At 49.9% G+C, this 16,397-nt stretch overlaps 1 protein-coding gene across 4 annotated transcripts in view; it reads left to right on the plus strand.

Moving 5' to 3' along the window:
• The first annotated feature begins 2,264 nt into the window (after positions 1-2,264).
• The window catches only part of LOC119112131 (allantoicase), a 58,208-nt gene continuing 44,075 nt past the window's right edge, over positions 2,265-16,397 (plus strand). For 3 of the 4 annotated variants that reach the window (XM_037236165.1, XM_037236163.1, XM_037236167.1), the window contains exon 1: positions 2,265-2,369. The gene's annotated coding sequence lies outside the window, so the exon portion shown is untranslated. Of the gene's footprint in view, positions 2,370-7,744; positions 7,816-16,397 lie in introns of those variants that run through there. The other variant, XM_037236164.1, reaches the window with a different exon arrangement.

A 16,397-nucleotide genomic window follows, 5' to 3' on the forward strand; every position in this document is an offset into this window, starting at 1 on the left:
AAATTCTGTGCATTTTGTGAGATCTGCTTCGCATCATTTGTGATCGCAACAGCTTAGGAAATTGAGCCAATCATAATCAAACATAACAGAATCAACACGAGCATGATGGTTGTTGGTAATACCCTTACCCAGATCCTAACATTCAATGTCGTCGTCCAAATCATTTTCCAGCTAACGAAATTTGAAACTTCTAGACATTTAAAAACAGCTGTACGCTCACTTTTTGTTTTCCTTTTAAGTGTTTTCCTTTAAGGGAATGTTTCACATTTAAAGACATTGAAGAAAGCATCAGATACGATGAAACAAGTTCACTTTTAACTAGGTATGCTTTTTAAGTCGAAAACACAAGCTAGTCAGTGCAATTCTCAGTTTACTTGTATGCTCACCAATGCATCATGGTTTGATTATGTCATCGTGTCTTGCACGGCATTGATTAAGAGTCAATGTATGGTCGTATTACCTGGAAATCGCGCTCACGAAAATGCAATGCAATGAACGCAATGCAATGAACCAGCAATGAACACCTCGATCATCGTGCCTTTTTATTTTGATCTTCGCATGGGTTATGGAATGACATAATTTGAATGACGTTATTATGACGTCGTGAATGTAAAGGTGACTTTGAAATACTCTCCCGATATGTATTTTCCCATTTTGAGGGCATGTAGCTCAGGAATAAGAGTGGCTTTGGTCTAAGAAGGGCTGCATTATGAACAGCACCAAATGGCCTTCGAGATGGTTATACAGTTCAAAACCCCATATATATATATATATATATATATATATATATATATATATATATATATGGAACACTCCCTTTAAGCTGCCTCACCTTAGTTATACGGTTTTCACGGTCTCTGCCTGAAGCAGGTCAAAATCCTGGGGGAGCGTGAGCTGCTTTCAAAGCAACGTTTCCAATGGAGGAGATTTCGCTGCTTAGTGAGAGGATTTGGCAGTCATTGGTGGGGATTGACCCCTCACGTGGCAGTATCCGCAAGCGTACCCCTGGACATTACAAGTACACATGTTTATATCAAGAAGACGAGCGCTGCACAGCGCAATGATGCAGGAAACCGTTAAGAAGTTTTCAGATACATTAACTTGCAATTCCACGAACGGACTAAAATGCTTCGGATATAATTTTCCGGCTCTTCTCGGAGACAATGTATGTGATCAGACAGCGTAGAATCCCGACACGGCTACCTCGCTCTGCAGTGATCGTTGTGCGATACTAGGATGAGGTTGAGCTCCCCTCAAAATAAGGGGACACCTTTGCTATTCAGGAAGATCAATGTCGGACTCCAGGAGGAACACTCGCCGCACGTTTCTCTTAGACAGCTTCAGTGCAAGAAGCATTGTGCAAGCAGTGCAGCTACCTCGCACGAAGACAGACGCCACATGATCCAGCGCAAAATCCATCGCTTTCTATTAATTTAACAAAATATCTGTAATCGATTCGCCCCAGCCCTCTTAAAGACAAATTCAGATTTCAAAATAGCTCATAACGAATGGTGTCAATGCCTTTCCATATACCACTGGGAAGTTGTTTCAGCATGAGCCATCTGAATTTGCATAATTTGCATTGGAAAGGCCAAATGGCATTAGCCTCTCATTGGTCTAAAATCATAAGTGGCATATAAATCGGCTCACAAATGATTGCCAAACGTGGCCAGCATACAATTTCAATAATTTCCTTAAACAACACCAGCAAACTTAGGGGCGACTGACAGTAACGAAGATTAGTGGACGTTCTCGCAGGTTCAAAGCCGACGGTCGCGAAGTTCTCAGTCCGATCAGGCGCGGTCGGCGGCGGGATGGCTGTTTGTTAGTGGTGTTGGGCACATGATGCATATCTACACGCGGGAGGACTTCGCTGCAGATACCGCTGCTGCAGCAGATATCGCTGCAGATACCAGCATTCACCGCCAAACATCCTAAATGACAGTCAGCCTGGTGTGCCGTCACCGAACGTCAACTCAAAAGATTTCCTCCAGGCCTCCCCTTCACTGCTTCCTGGGCGTATCGCTGCTAGTCGGAACACTAGACTAGCAGCGTGTAGAGATAACAGACTCATTAACTTCGTCGAATTTAGTTGTTTTCAGTGCATCACGCCACACGCTTAAAACCCCCGACTCCGGGCGACGACCACATCATTCTTGCAGCTCGGATGCTCCGCCTGGGGCCTGTCTCCGTGGCGCCCGCCTGCCGGCCCCAAACGCGGGACAGGGGGGCGGGGAGTCTACCCTGCGGCGGCGATCAGGCGGCCGGGCGCGCCGGTCCGGTTCAGGTCCTACCCAGTCGTCAGCACCCGGCCAGCTCCTGTGCTCAGCACCAGGTCGTCTGTTGCCCTTAGGAAGAAGAGCGGATACGTAAGTACCGGAAAACATTAGGAGGCTATTGTTTTTAAACGGCGTGACTACGACCTGGTTGTTTTCAGATTGGGTGTATTCAGTGTCCATGACGAGAAGCACATGGCGTTTCTAGAGGCGTGCCTTGCCTGGAGCACATGATGCTGCACGGCAGGCGTAAACACAACTGCCCCAGTTAATATTAGGTTTTAAGGGCGAGTCAACTGCATTGGTTATTTCGCCAAGCATTGCTGGCCACTCGCTTTTCAGCACGGCTGTCCGCTCGTCTTTCGGCCCGGATGTAGGCATTTGGCACAATTAATAAAAGCCTGCATGTGAGCATACCATTATTTTGCGCTGCAAAAATCGCATTCAAAAAGTGTTAGCGTAGGCTATCGCAGCCAAACGTAGAGCTCTGTACCGGCCACCCACCCAACAGAAAAGGCATGTGGCTGGGCGGGACTAACGCTGGGGCACTCCCAGCCTTCGACTGTTGAGTCGATGTTTTTGGTATACATAAAGAGCTATTCTCAGGCTACGGGTACAGTTAACTTGTCAATGGAGAATCCAGTTTCCCTCTCACCCTCCTACCCCCTCCCCCAACACACTTGGGTTGCATCTCTCCCCCGACTTTGGGAAGGAGATGGACGAAATCCGGGGAGAGACCCGTTTGTTGACGTAGTTTTGCGTTAAGTTGTTTTATACGCTATTTTTGCTCATTTTTCCGATATTTTGACTTCATTTTTCACTGCTGAGCCTCGCTTATCCACCTAACTTTTTTGCGAAACTGCGACTCTGTTTGAAACAATTTCTGTTGGCGTGACACAAGTGTCAGCAGTAGGTGTTGTCAATGTTTGCCAACAAGTGACAACATGGCCAACAAGACATGCTGCTTCTTGGCCTGTCGCAGCATACTGTAAGCTCATATTCATTCTCACAGCACAGTACTCTTTGTCTTCAACACATGTATATCACCGCATGCATAGTTCTACACATTACCACTTCAACATCCCACACGTTATTGCACGCAGCCGTTCCGCTCAAATGTCTATCATCCAAAGAGCAGGCCAATATTCTTCAGCAACCATTGTATAGGGATATCTTTTGAGAAATCACAAACCGACGCGGCACAACACCTATTCAAACCAAACAAGTCCCCGTTCAGCAGGTGCGCCGCGGTGGTGGCGTCCGCTGCTGCTGAAGAAGCCGCTTAAACACATCGATTGGATGCATGCCCGTGGGGACCCACGGGATTTAGGGCACACGATTCCAAGAACCCGTGGCGCGGACCACGAGCGCGCGCCGCTACGCCTCGTTGCGTACAGTGTGTGGTGGGGGGCGTGGAGCTGTGCTAAATCGGTAGCTCGAGTCTGCCGGGTTGATATGTCTTGAGCCTCATGCATCTCAACCGAGTGAAGTTCAGCCCGAGTGTTATCAGCAGACGGTGTTAGTGTCATCAAGTGAGATCAGAAGACAGCGTTGATGTTATCAGGCGTTGTCAGTAGACAGTGTTAATTTCTGGCCAGCCAACCTTCTGGTCTTCGGGGAGGGGGGGGGGGGGGGGCTATTGAAAGCGCTCCGAGGGTTCGAGCTATGTATTTGGGATTAATAAGACTCCTTGAAGCAAGCCTTATTTGCATATTGTGACAGCCAGTTGCAAGACTCGAAAAGCCGAGTTATCCTTAATAAAAAACATGTGACCAGGTTGTTGGCTAAGTTTCTGGTCTTAGGCATACTTTCCATCATATTCTACGGAGCAGGTTCATGTTTGGCCGAACCTTAATGAACGCATTGCCCTCTTAAATAGTACTGCACTGCACTGTATGGCGGGCCTCCACAGATTTCCACAAGGTGTGCCAGACCATGATAAATTACCAAGACCTCAATAAATTGCCTCTACTTTTTTGGGTCTGGAAATACATTGAAGTTTACATAATTGAATTTTGCATTGAATTTAGTTTAGACTAAATTAACACGATGGACGACAACTTTCCTGGCACGACGCATCACAATGCACGTTCAAGACGGTGCGCCAAAGCAACACGTTTGTAGAGGGCGCAACTCTAGGCTCTGAAGAGAAGTGATGGTAGGCGATACCACTATCCTAGCCAAGTGTTTAGAAATGTGGGAACTCAAAGTGCTTGAAGCCGTGTACATAAAAGACAAATGTCCTGCCATCAACGGACCAATGAATATGAGAGGCACGTTCTCACCGCGTGATGGTTAGCCTCTGGCACCAAGGGTGTAACGTGATAATTTTTCCTTATCTCTGGAATGCTAATGAATCCTAGTCATGTAGTGTCGGTGGATGTATGAAACTTGAATTATAAAGGACCTAAATCTTTACAAGCTCTTGAAATATTATTCTGGACGTACGCCAACCGAAGATATCTTCAACTGTTTATTGAGGTTTTCAGTTCCTTGTACCTTCAAAACAACGCCAGCTCACGAAAGAAGTGATGGAAGTCAATGCCACTCTCCTTACTAAGTGTCCACAGAAGTGGAAACTCAGAATACTTGAGGCCGCGCTCATTGTTGTGAGAGGGGATTTATTATATTCCTTTTCCCTGCATTGGCTTTGACGGTGCCTGTGTATGATGATATTAGCAGAGCTAAGGAAACGTTACAAAATATAGGCTCACTTTTACATAGTTGTTCTGAAGATGACAAACGAATGGTGCGAAACCTGGAGCCTTTTTTCGAAGGAAACAAATATCCACCCATATATATATATATATATATATATATATATATATATATATATATATATATATATATGCATATACAGAGAGAGTCACATTCAAAATATATCAAAAATGATTGGAGAAATGTTTTGCTGCGTGAATGAAATTGATTATGTATGTTATGAAAACTTTAAGTTAATAAGTCTATCGAATTATTCAGTTGAAGATTACGGGGCTTTTGGAGCAACAGATACCGACACTCGCCGACATGATGCCGACACCAGAGCAACACTCTGGTGCCGGCAGCCCCAGGAAAGTCACTTTGCGGCGTGTCTTATACTCTTGTAAGAAGCTGTTGTTACCAGCTATCTTACCGCCTTACGCTCTCGTAAGAAGCTATTATCACCGGCTATCTTACCGCCATACGCTCGTGTGAGAAGCTATTGTCGTCGGCTATCTCACCGCTTGCTGAGGTATTTTGTCCCCAGTTGACAACTCTGAGTTCAAATGTTACAGACGGCAAAATACCCAAGGTAAGGCCTGGCAAAATCTCAGCGCAATTATCACAAAAATCACACCTGAAACACTGGTAAGTGTTTGATAAATGATTGACTAATTCACATCATACACGAGTAGGCTTTTACTTGATTTTTCCGATTGAGCGTTCCACATAAATCACTGGCAATTGTTTGTTTTTGTGCGACCGTGCTTTGAAAAAAAAACATTACTTCGCTACAGTAAGCGTTTTTGCATTTTATGGTTCAGATCATCCGGGTTTAGACTGTAGGGTGAAAGCATCCTGGGACAAATGTGGTGAAGGAATATGAGATGTCGGACGGAAACAGAAGGAATGCGGAAGGGAGCTAGGCATTCTGGGACGAGCCGGCGAGTGCGACAAAAGATGCGGCTGTGGTCCGGTCCTGTCGCGAGTAGTGAAGAGTAGGTGTGATTTTTGGTCCGGTCCTGTCGCGAGTAGTGAAGAGTAGGTGTGATTTTTGGTCCGGTCCTGTCGCGAGTAGTGAAGAGTAGGTGTGATTTTTGGTCCGGTCCTGTCGCGAGTAGTGAAGAGTAGGTGTGATTTTTGGTCCGGTCCTGTCGCGAGTAGTGAAGAGTAGGTGTGATTTTTGGTCCGGTCCTGTCGCGAGTAGTGAAGCAGCACTATGTAACTGGGAAATAGGTGCATTCATATCTAGTGGCGTGGGAACGACATTCAGGTTAGGGGCTGGGAGGCCAGGTTCACAATGCCAAAATGAGTCCTTTAAATTGGATAATGGACGCTCATCAATGGGTCCTGTAAGGTCCGAACGGGTCCACCGCAGGCAAGAACTCGTCCTCCACGGCCAAAATGACCCAGTCAGTAATGTACCCTCCTAAAGACCAGAATAACCTCCGTACAGGCCAGAATTGGCCCTCTATAGTCCAGAATGGAAGCACTACAGTGAATAATGGCTCTGTAGCACCCGGCATTGGCCTTGTACAGCCAATAACTTATATCACTTATATCATACATGATACTTAATAATGTATATAATAAATAATTCTTATAGGCCAGAATGGGTCCAGTACGGATAAGAACGGGCCCACTGTGGGACAGAATAGGCCATCTACAGTCATTAATGGGCCTTCTACAAATTAGAATGTCCCATTAGACACCATGTCAGAATGGGCCCTCCACAGGCCTAAATAAGCCCTTCTACATTCTAGAATGGGCATTCCATGGCCGACAATATGCCTTCTGCATGTCAAAATGGGCCCACTACGGACTACAATTAAATCACCCCTCTATGGGACAGGATGTTATCTCTACACGTCAGACTTGGCCTTCTTTAGGCCAGGATGGGTTATTCACAGCAAGAAATGAGCCCTCCGCTGGTCAGAATGGACCTTCTACAGGTCACAATGGGTCCTTCACAGCCAACAATGGCACCTTAACAGGCCAGAATATGCACTTTACAATTCTGAAAGGGTTTACATGCCAAAATGGACCATCCACAATCGGTGATAACCTTTCTAGAGGTCAGGATAAGCTCTCTGTAGGCCAGAATTGGGTCATCTGCGGGGAAAAATTGGCCCTCCACAGTCAATGCTGGATGCTCTACAGGCCATAATGAGCTCTCTTAAGGACAGAATTTGACCTCCTTAGACCAGCATGGGACTTCTAAGGCCATAATAGACCCTCCACAGTCAAAGATGTCCGTCTACAGATCTGAGTGGGTCTCTTTAGACAGAAATGGATCCTCCTCAGTCAATAATGGGCCTCACACTGCTCAGAATGGGTCCTCTACAGGCTATGAATTGCTCTTGTCGGTCAGAATGAACCCTGAATAGGTCAGAATGAGGCCTGAATAGATCAGAATGAGCCCTGAATAGGTCGGAATGAGCCCTCGACAGATCAGACTGGCCTTTTGAAGGCTTACATAATCCGTTGCCAGAGTGACCCTTGACCTACCAGAATTGGCCGTCCACAGACTTTCCAAGTTGGGAGGGGGAGGGGGGCGGGGGCGAGACACAGCACGCCAGCTTTTAATTTAGGGGATGGTGGCGCGCTGCTCCCACCCCGCCCCCTCCCTGGCTGCCGCGTCCTTGTTTATGTTTGTCTCGTGCTGAGATGAACGACGTCATTAAGTTGCGCCATCGTTGTGGGCTCAGCTGGCCGGCACGGCTTGAGCCCCGTGTGGTGACGCGTCATGTGTCACGTGACCATGATGTGATCGCGAGGCCATGTTTTTACGTTGGTCGTGAACGCTACACAGAGGGAGCGGCCCACGCTGGGCAGCTCACGGGTAAGCGATCAGCCAGAGGCGCCACTGCTGAGAGGCAGGAGGGGCAGGGATACATCCCTCGCCCCCGTGGTCCCATCACGACTGGTGTGAGCCAGGTGCCGCCTTTTGTTAACATGCTACATCCAATCGAGTGAAATTTTTACATTTTGGTCAAACTTGCATGCATAAAACATCAAAGAACGTGGTTAATAGTGAAAGTAATCGCCTGTACCTCACAATACCTTTCACGCTATCGATGCCTCCTTCGTCTGCTTGTCATTCACAAATCTCTCCTGCCGTGCATTCGCCTGTCATACACGAAGCCATGAGTTTGGTGCGAGGGTGGCCGTCGCGGTGTGCCATACAGACGCCGAGCTGCCTGCTGCAGCCCGACGGCGGGCCGACCTGACCCGCTGCGGCCTCGGCCGCGCTTCAGCCGTTAGTCGTCAGCACCTTGGGCCATGCGGCCGTCGTATGCTCCCCGCCGGTCATTAGCTAATCAGCTTGGCGGACGCGACCGTTGCCCCGCCGGTGCCCACTGCCGGCCGGCGAGCTGACCGGTCTGGTGCGCGCCAGAGGGCATAGGGACACAGGGCCTGGTGACCACGGAAGACATGGGGATCCACCCTGGTCTGACGGTCTGGTGCGCGCCAGAGGGCACAGGGACACAGGGCCTGGTGGACACGGAAGACATGGGGATCCACCCTGGTCTGACGGTATGCACCAAGAGTGAAAGGACCGCTGCCTGTCTGTTGGGGTGCAGAGAGTGAAGGGACCGTGTGTGTGCTCTTGCGTACGCACTGAACATTCTGCAACATTTCCAGTGAACCCGGCGAATATTCTGAAACACAGAAGCTGAACATTCAGCTCATGTTAAGCATTGAGATGCTGGGGTAAGCACGCTGTAACCAGTCGTAATGTTTGCACAACTTAATTCAGCAATTGCGATTATGCTGTTTTGAAACTGGATATATTTCACAATTTGAGTTACCAATGGTCTTTGATTCTCGAAATTATTGCGTCTTCAATACCATACTGATGGACACAACCGGAAAAGCAATAGGAAAATAATAGAACTGGGAAAACAACTGTGAAAAAAATAAAACATATACATAACGGAAAAGGTGTGCGGCCGGGGCAGCCTACAACGCCGCCAATTTTTTCGCGGATGTCGGTATTTGTTGATTACGTCAGGTACTTGCCTCCATCATCGCGCACGAACGCTGGACGCATCAACACATGAACAAATACACGCGAGCGCGTTGGCACGGAAACTGGCACAACCATCGAGGCTGTGACAGTGCAGGGACCTGGTATTCATGCGGCAGCCTCTGTACGGTCAAGGCTGTGACAGTGCAGGGACCTAGTATTCATGCAGCAGCCTCTGTACGGTCAAGGCTGTGACAGTGCAGGGACCTAGTATTCATGCGGCAGCCTCTGTACGGTCAAGGCTGTGACAGTGCAGGGACCTAGTATTCATGCAGCAGCCTCTGTACGGGTGGGTCAAGGCTGTGACAGTGCAGGGACCTGGTATTCATGCGGCAGCCTCTGTACGGTCAAGGCTGTGACAGTGCAGGGACCTAGTATTCATGCAGCAGCCTCTGTACGGGTGGGTCAAGGCTGTGACAGTGCAGGGACCTAGTATTTATGCGGCAGCCTCTGTACGTGTGGCCGGTGTCGTAGGTGGCCGGTGACGACGGCCCTGCCTGCCCGCCGGTCCGGCTCCCCTGCCCGCCCGCACCCGGCCGGTCCGGCTCCCCTGCTCGCCCGCACCCGGCCGGTCCGGCTCCCCTGCCCGCCCGCACCCGGCCGGTCCGGCTCCCCTGCCCGCCCGCACCCGGCCGGTCCGGCTCCCCTGCTCGCCCGCACTCGGCCGGTCCGGCTCCCCTGCCTGACCGCAACCGGCCGGTCCGGCTCCCCTGCCCGCCCGCACCCGGCCGGTCCGGCTCCCCTGCTCGCCCGTACCCGGCCGGTCCGGCTCCCCTGCTCGCCCGCACTCGGCCAGTCCGGCTCCCCTGCCTGACCGCAACCGGCCGGTCCGTCTCGCCTGCCCGCCCGCACCCGGCCGGTTCGGCTCCCTTGCCCGCCGCCCCCAGTCGGCCCAACTCCAGTTGTCCGTGCCCCAGGCTCCGGCCACCTCATCACGTATGACGTTCAGGCAGCTCGGGGCCTTCGACATCTGTTCATGTTGGTCAGTCACGTTTCGGCCTAAACGGGCGCCGATGAGGCGGTGGTGGCACGCGGTGGGGGAGATGGTGGCGGCGGCAGACGGTGGACGAGAACGCGGCGGCTGACGACTGACGGCGGCGGGGTCAGCTGCTTGGCGCCGCGGTCAGCTGTCTGGCGCTGGGGTCAGCTATCCGGCACCGGGGTGGCGCTGGGGTCAGCTGTCCGGCGCTGGGGTCAGCTATCCGGCGCCGGGGTGGCGCTGGGGTCAGCTGTCCGGTGCTGGGGCCAGCTGTCCGGCGCTTGGGTCAGCTGCCCAGCGCTGAGGTCAACTGTCTGGCGCTAGGGTCAGCTGTCCGGCGCTGGGGTCAGCTGTCTAGCGCCGGGGTGGCGCTGGGGTCAGCTGTCCGGTGCTGGGGTCGGCTGTCCAGCGCTGGGGTCAGCTTCCGGCGCAAGGGTCAGCTGCCCAGCGCTGGGGTCAGCTGTGCGGCGCCGGGGTGGCGCTGGGGTCAGCTGTCCGATGCTGGGGTCAGCTGTCCGGCGCTGGGGTCAGCTGCCCAGCGCCTGGGTCAGCTGTATGGCGCCCGGTCAGTCTCGTTCGCCATCATATCCCGATTGCACGCTGCCGTCGGACTCAATAGCTGCAGGTGCTCCACGCCACCATCATCGCTTACTTTACTTGGTGCGTCTGCCTCCACCGGTCGCCTTGGCAGCGTCAGGTTCTCGGTTTGTATGGGTGTCCCAGCTGCCCGACATCACGGACGAAGTTGGATTTTTGCCCGTTTAGTCTAAAAATTGTGAGCAGGGAACCGCCACTCAGATTCACCCAGCAAAGTGGCATGACAGCTATCTCTCTAATGCCATAATCTACCACAATCTTCTCGTTACGTAAAGGTGAAGAGGAGGTAATGGCTGAAAACACCATTAAAAAGCAAATTACAAAACTAGTGCTTAGTTCCGAGTTCTAGTTCTCGGGCTCTAATCGTAGTGAACTTTTCTACAAGGCAACCACAGGCGTACAATGAGCCCTTCACTTTGGTGGAGTTGGAGTCGGCAATCGGAAAACTTCGTAGTGTATCGGAAGGTCCTGATGACATCCACAATGAGATGCTACGACATCTGCCACCGCGTGCACGTCGTGCACTATTGGCGGCCTTGAATAGGGTGTGGTCAAGAGGTGAGTTCCCTCCGGCCTGGCGGGAAGCTGTTGTGGTGCCTATCCTAAAACAGGGAAAGAGTGGGCTGGACCCTCTTCATTATCGACCCATTTCACTGACGTCATCACTGTCCAAGCTCATGGAAAAGATGGTAAACGTGCGACTCACTTGGTTTTTAGAGAACAACGATATTTTTAGTAACTCGCAGTGCGGATTTAGGAAAAACCGTAGTACGGTGGACCATCTTTTAACACTGGACACCACGGTTCGCAAGTCTTTTCAAGAAAAAGCGCATATGGGGACAGTATTCTTCGACATTGAAGCCGCCTATGACACCACATGGCGCCATGGTATTGTTCAAAAGCTCTTTAAATATGGTATACGTGGCCATATGGGTACTTTTCTCCAAAGGTTTTTAGCCAAACGATACTTTCGTGTTCGGGTCGGCAACGTCCTCTCCGATAGGTACGAACAAATAAACGGCGTGCCCCAGGGCGGCGTGTTAAGTGTAGCACTGTTCGCAGTTATGATAAATGATATTTGTGATGTGCTCCCACAGTCGGTTGGACGTGCCCTTTTTGTTGGCGATTTTACTATTTGGACCAGTGCAGCGAGGGCACCAGCGATGGAGCGGCGTCTCCAGCTGGCTGTGGACCGCGTTGAAAGATGGGGTGACATGAACGGGTTTCGTTTTTCAGGCGAAAAGACCGTTGCGATGCATTTTTGTCGTCGCCAGCGATGTGATGATCTGAGCATCCGTCTATATGGTCGCTCTATTCCAAATAAGGCCGTGGCCAGGTATCTTGGGATACACTTTGACCGCCGCCTTACATATACCGCACATCTTAAAATGTTACGCGATCGATGCTTTAAATCTTTCAACATACTAAAGTGTGTGTCTCGCACATCATATGGGGCAGACAGAAGCACGCTTATGCTTTTATATCGTTCCCTCGTCCGCTCCAAACTGGATTATGCACGCTTTGTTTATGATGGCGCGTCTGAATCCAGCAAGTGTGTTCTTGATACCGTCCACCATACTGCCATTCGCATTGCTACAGGGGCATTTCGCACATCACCTTCCGTCAGCCTTTTAACGGAGGCACACGAACCACCACTTTCGACGAGGAGGAAAATGCTTGGCATACGTTATGCCTTGAAGCTGCGGCAGTTCCCACTTCACCCGACATATTCTGCAATATTTTCGCGGTTTGCGGTAAGTTCTCTTCGTCATGGGCCGCAGCAGCACGCTTTAATTTTTGGTTTTCGAATGAGAGCGTTATTGCTTGAGAGCGGAATTCCTGTTCGGGGTGTAAGGCAAGTAAGCCACCTGGCTTCTCCTCCTTGGCAAATGACCACACTCTTCACTGACACCTCGCTTGCGGAATTTAGGAAAAAAGACGTCACACCACACCTGTTGAGATCCAGGGCAGTTGAGCTTTTGGCGTGTTACGAAGGATATACCCTGACATACACAGACGGATCCAAAACCTCGGATGGCGTGGGTTGTGCTTTCGTTAGCGGTTCCGTCACTCGATCGTTCTCGTTACCGGCCCACTCGTCAGTTTTTACGGCGGAATTAGTTGCAATCACCAAGGCGATATGTTTCATAGAAGTGGGTGAAGAATCTTCACACGCCATTTTTACAGATTCACTGAGCAGTCTCTCTGCACTGAAGTCTTTTTATCCATCATGTCCCCTTTTACAGGACATTTTATCACGCCTGGCACAATTGAATCGGGTTGGAAAGAGAGTTGCGCTGTGCTGGATCCCTAGTCACGTCGGTATCGTGGGCAACGAACTGGCTGATGCCGCTGCTAAGCGAGTAGCGGTAACACCATATACCCGGTTTTTGCCTATCCCTGCCAGAGATTTTAACCCGGCAGTCAAGACCTTCCTGAGAAGCAAATTGCAGCGTTGTTGGGACCAAGTGGGTGGCAATAAGCTCAGGGCGATAAAGACAGAGTTGGGCTTGTGGTCGTCATGCTCTCGCAGTGTGTGGTGGGAAGAGGTGGTTTTATGCAGGCTGCGCATTGGGCATACTTATGCCACCCATGGCCATCTGTTGCATGGAGCCGACAGACCCCTATGCCAGCGGTGTGGTGCCGTCCTCACTGTCCATCATGTCATCATATCATGTCCATGCCTCATCGAAGAACGACGACGTCACTTTGGTTCACAGGCTTCGACCCTGACGATTAACGATGTGCTTGGTGACAGTTCCTCCTTTCTTGATCCCAAACAGCTCTTTTCGTTTTTAAAAGATATTGATTTTGAAGTCATTTTCACACCGTACTAATTAAGTAAAACTCGCAAAATGACCACTGCAGTCGACGCGCCCGAAAACTCCAATGAACAACAACAAGGGCTCTAATGCTTAGTAAAGCTTTATTCTCGCTATCAGAGAGCACGAACGGCGTAAAACATGTCATACACTAAAAGTTGGTAGACAAAACGAGAGAATGGCACCTGTATAAATGCGCACAATCTGTTGAAAATAAATGCCTGTCCTTGCTGTAAAGGATGCAGTGCCGAACGGATACACTTTTCTCGCAAAGGGGATATGCGAGAGTCTCAGGAGAGGCGATGTCGTCAAGACAAATTATATGAGAGTCAAGAGAGACAGACATTCAGGCAGCACCAACAGGCCGGAACGGATTAGTGGGTGACGTCACTGCATTCACTCCCACGCACCACGTGCACTAGAACCGAAATGTGTGCTACAGTCAGAACGACCCGAGGCAGTGTTTCTTTTTGCGTGCAGGATTCAGGCACGAGTAAAGTAGTGAGAGTTCGTATCTCTGATTGGGGGGGGGGGGGGAGAACTACGGCCCCACAACCGGATAGGAAGCCACATCATTTGCACCCCGTGTACCTGGCAGGCGCTTAATTGACCCGGCTCACAATGAAAGGTCAAGAATACGCATGCCTCGCATAAATACGAGAGTACACTTCGCTTACTTGAATTGAGCTTTGCTGTTTGGTTGGGACGGTGTGTGGATCACAATTTTATCTATTATCAGGAGAAAATGGATTAAGAAGGGTTTGAAAACACGGCCATGAAGTGAGCTGCACCCGGGCCGTGCTGGAACTGTGTACCCGGTTGGTTGAAGCGATGTTCTGCAGTTAGAAGACTGTCGTATGCAGATGCACTACTGGCGAAATGGAGTGTTAGTCGGTGCTAGGAATGGCTTAATTCAGAGGAAGACTTCGGGTGGAACATCACCAAACGCATTGACTGGATAGGTCCGTGTCATCTCTGAGAGCGGCTTGCACGTCACAGACTCATCGCACATCTTGTTCTGTCTCACGCCCACGCAGAACGTGCTGGAACACCCGGTTTTTAAGAACGCGTCAATTCATGTGCCGCGGAGATTTTTTCACATGCGTGGTTTGGTGAACACTAATGCCCCTAGGAGAGTTGTGCACATGAATATGTGTTCAGTTCTGCTAAGACTTGTGTCATCTTACAATCAAACAGAGGGAACTCATCCAGGGTCATTTCGGTGCCGACATCTGGAGGTTTGCGCTGCTGCTTTGACTGCTAGAAGGTGGTGATAGAAACACAGCAGTGATATGTATTCCTTAGGCATACGAGTTCAGGTATATTGACTAAGCGCGCAGTGAAAATCATCGCAACCTAATAAGACCTCGCGTGCAGATGTGTACTGCAGATCTGATAACCACAAACCTTTGGAATGGATAGCGTAACTCTCCTCCTCACGTTTGTAGTAATCAGGATTTTCCCCGGCGCAATGCATCCCACTTAGGTCACAACACACACCAACAGGTTCATTGACCCGGCTAAGCGGTAGCAGCGGCGCTGAATGCGCCGTTTTCTTGGTCACGTTAGGTTCGTCGGACCTAGTATCGCCTACTGTTGCACTGAACCGATCGCCGAGCCGAGGGCGTGCTTGTACGGCTTTGACTAGGCCCTGACATTCTACCGTATGCATGTTATCCATAACGGCGCTCTCCGACGTTTGCGACGGCTAGCATAAGCCTGCGCAGAGTAATTTTTGCGTGGTAAATTGACAGTTCATCTCGTCCTTGGGTACACATTAATGCTAACTGGCGGATATGTCCATAAAATAGCTGAGCCTTGAAGCGTACAGGGGAATAATAATAAATGTAACGAGCTGCCTTATAAGCGTTGCAGCATACTTAGGACGCACAGTCTCATCAGAAAGGTTGGCGTCAGTGCACTGACGTCGACTTTGGAAAAAGGGACTGGACGTGCGAACACGTCAGCTCCAAAATGCTTCGAGGCATCCATCGCTAGCCGAGCTGCTCGTTTTGAACTTCACGGGAATGTCGCATTTTTGGGGCATGTCTCAAAAACTAACTCTAGTGAAAACTCAGGACCAGTTACGGGTATATAATATTATATAATATATTAACGGTGATACTTACTAATATATATTATGTAATATTATATAATATGTTACATAATATGCAATATAGTCACGGGTATACAATGATATTACTGTGAAGTGTTACTGGACCACTGTCAATGCATGGTAATAATATCAATTTCAGCTATTTTCGAGTCTCAGTTATGTACACCGTCACGCCTTGTAACAGCACTATGCTTCTTCCACGCAGTCACAACCGCCTAAGTCATGACAACCCCCGTGCTCACCCCTAGCGGTGCGAATACAAGAACATTTGTGATCAGTGCAGCGGGCAAGAGCCCGGGTCTGAGAGGCGCACTAGTGGGAGTTTGAACCAGTGCATCACATGGATCATGTGATACTTCCATTCCCAAAGACAAAGTGCGCCTCGAAAAGAGTCATTGTGATGAATGCCGTTGCATAACGTTTTGCCAGAGCGGATAATTCAAAGTCACAGTATAAGACTCGTTGAATTCGTGGGATAAAAGCTTGATGTTCGCAGAACTTTTTGCCTAACAGTGTTTCAAGCCTTCCTAGCATTGATTACACAAGCGTTTTGGCACATTAGTGTGCTGCAGACTTTACAGAACACACACCTCGGAAGACGCGAGGGAACATAATTAAGTGGATAACCAGGGTGGCCAATATTATCACCAAAAAAACAACAACACTCTGATCACCAACTGGAGCAGCAAGTCGAAACGGACAGTTTATCACCGGAAAGCTGAGTCAAAACCATTGCTCTCAGTTAACATTTGGCACAGGGAACCGACCAGACATCAGGGCTAAAACTTGCGATCACAGGTGGACGGTGGCACAAACAATCACCAAAATGGATGAGGTTTAGGTGGGCTGAAGAGCCTCTGTTCGGCGCCAGAGTCCGTGA

This window comes from Pollicipes pollicipes, unplaced genomic scaffold (assembly GCF_011947565.3).
Source record: "Pollicipes pollicipes isolate AB1234 unplaced genomic scaffold, Ppol_2.1 Scaffold_7261;HRSCAF=8764_pilon_pilon_pilon, whole genome shotgun sequence".
Taxonomy (NCBI): Eukaryota; Metazoa; Arthropoda; class Thecostraca; order Pollicipedomorpha; family Pollicipedidae; genus Pollicipes; species Pollicipes pollicipes.